A 6,000-nucleotide genomic window follows, 5' to 3' on the forward strand; every position below is an offset into this window, starting at 1 on the left:
GCCCAACACGCTCCGCTGCAGTGGTCATCGCCACCTGAAAGTTCCAGCAAAGAGATATCGCGGCGGGCTTCCGCAGGTTGCTGATCTAAGACAGTAGCGGAGCATTGGCAGCTGGAACGAGGACTTCATCGATGTCGACCTCGAGGTCTGGCCCGTTCTCATTGTAGCGAAGCTTCACATCAAAGCGTCAGAACTGACTGGCCAGACTGGTTGCTGCTGAACACCGCTCACTGCAGCCAACGCCAAGGCACTAGAAGCAGGCGAGAAGCAGGTGTCATGGCGATCTGTCCCAGCGATGAAGCCAAGACAAGACGAGTTTCTAGAAGCAGCAACTCCATTCATGGAGATAAGCAGTCAGTGGGCAAATCGCCATTCGCCGAAGAGAAAAACGATAGCGGAGAGCGATGTGTGCTTCCTTATACACGAAAATGCTCAAGGCAAAAGCGTGTAATAAGAACGCCGTTCTTGCTTTAGCCGTGTCATTTTCACACCATGTGTTCTGTACTGACCGCAATGTTAATGTAGCCACGTCAACATGCTGCGCTCAGAGCTAGTAACGTAGAATAAAAAGGGAAAAGACTGCTTATGGTGGGCAGGATGGGAGGTGGATGGGTCCAACAAACAAAGGAACTTTCTTATAACTTGTTATAGTTACGCTAGTGACGTTTGTGACGTGTTTCCGCACACATTTTACTTATTTTAAGCCCAATCATGATGTTTTTCCTAAACCTAACTAAGTGGTTTTGTTGCCTAAACCTAAGTCAGTGTTTTTTTTTTGCCTAAACCTAACTATGTGTTTTTTTGCCTAAACCCAAGTGTGTGGTTTTGTTGCTTTAACCTAACTATGTGGTTTTGTTGCCTAAATCTAACCATGTGGTTTTGTTGCCTGGCTTTGTTGCCTAAACCTAACTAAGTGGTTTTGTTGCCATGTTTTGTTTCCTAAACCTAACTAAGGGGTTTAGTTGCCTGGTTTTGTTTCCTAAACTTAACTAAGTGGTTTTTGTTGCCTAGTTGTGTTGCCTAAACCTAACTAAGTGCTTTTGTTGCCTAAGCCTAAGTGAGTGGTTTTGTTCCCCCCTGCTGGTACTGCACCTTCATACACGCGTGTAATATTCAGGCCTTGGCGAGGCAAAACGTGACACTGACACGCTTTCTTCTGGTGGACAGGCGGGTCTATTACACGCTTTGGGGTGATATCAAGTTGAAATATGGGCACTTGTATATGTTCGTATTAGTGTGTGTGCGCCTTGCTGTCACCTTTTCAAATAGAGGCCTTCGCCAGCATCTTACGGAGCGTGTGCACAAACACAGACACATGTACACGCACACACACACACGCACACACCAGCAGACCAGGACTGATAATAAAAACTATGAGGTTGTATTTCTTGGGAGTCCTGCCATGTGTTTCACCTTGCAGACTGTCCACTGTAACCTCCCATCAGCTCAAACTGTTGATGAAACAGAATATATTTAGAGGCAACTATGTTTCATCTCGGTTCCTATTAATGCTGGAAAGGAAACGACATGCCAACAGCTTCTAGTGTCACTTCAGTCACTGCAATGCATTCAGTGCCAGATGAGAAAAAAAAAAAAAAAGCAACTAGGCTCAATCTCATTATACACGAACAATACGGTATGCTGTGTCATGAATTTACGCACAGTTGTTTTGGAATTTAGAGCAGCTGAATTTTATTGGGGGGTGGTATTTGTTCTGAAACATAGCTTAGTATGCACTTTGATTTTAGCGCAAGTTGTTTGTCAGAAGCGGTTCCATGGGTAAAAAGGAAATTTGTTCGGGGCTGATTCACACGAGATCATACTATTTCACACTCAGAAATACCAATCTCACACCACTGAAAAGGTAATCACATCTGCAGGAAGTCTGCTCTAAGTGCATACAATTTCTCATGCAGCCATGTAAGGCATGTAAAGCAGCCGAATGGTAATTCGCAAAAAGGGAATCAAGAAAAGCTCTTCAATGACTTATTATTGTTGGAAGTCAGATACACAGAGACTGACGTGACACATGAATATATATTCAGACGGTTCAGCGAGAATCTCCTTCGCCTCATCGTCGTTGTCGCCGTCTTTCTCCTCCTCCTCCTCTTCTTCTCAAAGGAAGCTATATCTCTGCTAATGACCTGAGGTCCTTCCCTGATTTGGCCTCAGCTATCCAAAGGATTATGAATAATGCATTGACTCTAAAATTGCAAAAGTAATCCTCTGAAATCTCCTTATGTACCCAGGCAGACCACGTTGTCTGTTCCAATTGCCCTTCAGTTCTTCACGCTAAAATGCTGCATGTATGAGAGAAAAAAAAAAACACATTTCACTACAGTATCATGATTGATTTATTACGACCACAACGTTGTGGTTGTTTGTACAAAATGTTAATGGGGAGGTTGGATCCATTTTTCCTTGCAATAGCAGGCCTACAACACTGCTGACTCATGATTTATGCTCCATCGCAAAGCAGAGAGAAAGGGGCGGCTTTGCTTAGATCGCCTTACATCCTTGACAGCGCCGCAGCAACGCAATAATTACTGAAGTGCATCTGTGGGGTATTTACATGGGATAACACTGTCTAGCCACTCTCAATAATGGCTAAGTAATGTAATTATAGCGGCCTCTAACATAGTAAACTCCGCTGCACCATCAATACAATCATGAACACGGGATGTTCGTCAATGCTCATCATTTGAGTAATATGTGCTAAAACAAGTGTGCGTCACAAGGTGAATGCTTTGATGCCGTGCATGCATTCCACTGTATGCATTGCTGCTGTGCAATGTATCCATTTTGCATGAGGAATTTTTTCTCTATTATTTGCATAAATTACAGAGCGTGACATTGCACCAACTATGCACAATGTAAAAGGACGAGATATCGCTGCCTTTGTCCAATCCATAAGGTTGTGTGCGTGCCTAGTCGTGTGCATTCCTATAGTGCAATTGTACAGTATAGGTTCCGGCCCCTACACCCTCCGCGTTGCAGTAATCTTTTTTCCTCAACACACAATCACGCTCTTCTTCTTCCAGCGACAATGCAAGCCCCTTTGGTCCCAGATTTTTATATTGTCTTTTGTTCAATTTTTGAAAACAATCCCAGCCAATTCTGAGATCTCCACAGTCATGCAGACACACACATAGATAAACACACACACACACACACCGTCTTATTCCAGCAGTCGTCCAGAGCTATCTGTATCTATCCGGGCTGCCGGCTACACCTGTGAAAGTTTGCTTTATGACATTGGCTTAAAAGATTTATCACTGAGCAGCACTTTCTGTTATGGGGAATAGCGGGAGGTTTTAAAAGGGTCCCATCCCTCTATCTCCGGGATGAGAGCACTGGCTGTGAAATGGATCCCTGGGAAGAGGAAGTTTGGAGATGCTGATATGCAGAAGGGCATTGTGTTTTTTTTTTCCCCTGCTGGTTTGGCACTCTTTTTGTATAAAATAACAGCAAAGACAGTCTCTGCCTCTGACACTTCAGAGCTTACATCTGTAGTGCATCCCCCTGATGAGTTCATCGATTAGTCCGGGGTTGGGCTATGGGCATACATGTGTACTCAGGTCGATCTGATGATTGACTCGGGTGTAATATAGAAGATGATTTACAAGTGAAAAAGATGCTGAGATAGACAAGCCACGGTGTGTTTTGGCACCTTAAAGCTGTACCTCGTCTGTGTTTCCTGTAAATACAGGTAGTCAAGGAATGACATGTAGAAAATAGAGGGAGAGAGAGAGAGATGGAGAGAGGAGGGAGGGCTGGGGGGAGGCAACGACTGAGAGCAAATATAAGTGCAGCCCTGTATGTGATGCAGTATTCCAGAGCTCCCTAGATCACACATGTCATTAGTCATGATAAGTCTGAATCCACCTTTTTCATCAAATCCAGCCTTGAGGAGCATATCACTCATCTAATACGAATTTGTCATATAGTCTACGCCACTTAATGCGATAGGTGTTTTCCAATAAATGGTCATCATTCGGGCAGTCTATTACAGCGCAACGTTACAATAGTCTATTAGTGGGGCGCTCATCAATATTCTTCACTATCAAGCCCAGGCAATTCACAAGTACAGCAATCTCGATAATCAGCCTCTGCATCATCAGATAAATACTGCATGTTTGGCAAAGGCTGCAAAGGCGCACATTCTAATAAGTATATATAAATCAAAGTCAAATTACATCACCGCTCATCTTCATTTTTTTCAATTGTGTAGAAAAACCTTGACATGTTCTCCTGATTAGTCATTAAACCTTTCAGTGCTTGGGTGCAGAAATGCCCCCCCTCCCTAATTTATCCATATCTCATGCATACAGGGATCATACACATGCATGTATCACCCAAAAGACTTTTTCATCATAATTCACGCATGCTTCTGATAATCCACTTTGATTCAATTTTACAAAAAGGCATACCAGATGAATCCCCCACACTCTTTTTTGCAGTACCTGTGAAATATGTGTGCAACTCCAAAAAAAGGAAGCAGAACTCTTACCTTGAGAAACAGATCAGAGGTGCAAAGGACGAGAAAGCGCAGATCCCCTGTAGAGCCGGTGTTCATCCATGTATTCAGTGGGTGCCGGGGTACGGTCCAGCCACTGGAGCAGCTCGCACAGGCTGCGGGAGGACCGAGAGAGAGGCAGCCGGCGCAGTGACAGCTGGAGTATAGTTGTGGCACATCCGGCAAAGATTCAGGTTATCGGGATGGGAGAGGGAAAAAAGCAGAAAGACATTGCCTCAAAACCTCACTGATATCCCCCCCCCCTTACTGCCTTTTTACTGTGCTCCCTTCTCCCTTATACACCTCATTCAAGCATCACTGACACTCATTCGCTCTTGTCCCTGCACTCACCGGGAATAGGCACTCACACACACAGCGGAGATCTCCATCTCGCTGTGCTGCTGCTGTTGCTGCAATCCCTGTGCATTCGTGATTGAGTGTATGTGTGTATGTGTGTGTTAGGAAGGCAGGGAGAGGGTGGGCTGGTGGGTGGATGGGTGGGTGGATATGGCAGAGAGAGGAAGGAGGAGGATGGGGAGGAGGAGGAGGAGGAGGAAGAGGAGGAGTGAGGGGTAGTACGCAAGCTGCTGGGGAAAGTCCAGAGTCGCTGAGCTGCATCATCGGCGAAGACCCCCTTGTCCTCCACAGACATGGCTCCGGTGACACTGAGCTGTTATATAATCTGAAGGGCTTCGGGAGACGGCGAAGAGGGGGAGCTGTGAAATAATAATGCATTGTGCTTTTAATTGGATGTCTCCTGCCCCCTCCCCCACACCCAGTTACTTTCATAGATCTGACACATTGTTTATGAGAGGTGTTGAAGGGGAGCTGAATCGAGCAAAGGGAAAAAGAAGTGGCTCTGTAGCTGCACAAATGGGGGAACAGACGAGGCGAGGAGCCAACAGGGCAGCGGTGTTAATGAGAAGCTGAGATGAGAGAGAGAAAATGAAATGACGAGAGGGAGTAATAGAGACAGTGAGACAGAGAGAGAGGGAGGCACAGGGAGAAATGCGCTTCATATGAAAACGGGGAGTATTGATTTAGCGGACGTCTTAGATTTCTCGAAGTTTCTTCGAAGTTCATGGCTTTGCCTCATGGTGTATAAAGTCATGTTATTACAGTACACCTGAACTGTCTAATACAATACAATAAATACTACACTTCTTTAGTCAATGCGAACATTCAAACTTGACATACAAGACGGGAGACCTACTACAAGTCACAAAGATTATTTTTTTTTTTAAAGAAATACATTGTGACAAGAAGATGTTAGATTTTGGGAATACAATATTACACTCTGAACATCTGTTGTCTTGTGGGTGCAAGGGCTATAGTTTGAACAAACAAATTATACTGTGGGAACATGATCATGGTGTAAACATATTTGGGTCTATGTTTGCATAGTTAACATGAGTTAAAGCCAACGCTCTTTAGTTTAGAGCTCCCCTATGAATAGTGGTTTTTTTTGCACTTATTTATCTATT

General features: G+C 44.5%; 1 protein-coding gene across 1 annotated transcript in view; it reads right to left on the reverse strand.

Moving 5' to 3' along the window:
• The window catches only part of LOC119495114 (inhibitory synaptic factor 2A-like), a 31,602-nt gene extending 26,401 nt beyond the window's left edge, over positions 1-5,201 (reverse strand). Inside the window, exons 1-2 of the mRNA XM_037781336.1 lie at positions 4,868-5,201; positions 4,511-4,673 (exon numbers count right to left, since the gene is read on the reverse strand). The gene's annotated coding sequence lies outside the window, so the exon portion shown is untranslated. The remainder of the gene's footprint in view (positions 1-4,510; positions 4,674-4,867) is intronic.
• Positions 5,202-6,000: the final 799 nt, after the last annotated feature.

The sequence above is a fragment of the Sebastes umbrosus genome, chromosome 10 (genome assembly GCF_015220745.1).
Source record: "Sebastes umbrosus isolate fSebUmb1 chromosome 10, fSebUmb1.pri, whole genome shotgun sequence".
NCBI classification, from domain to species: domain Eukaryota; kingdom Metazoa; phylum Chordata; class Actinopteri; order Perciformes; family Sebastidae; genus Sebastes; species Sebastes umbrosus.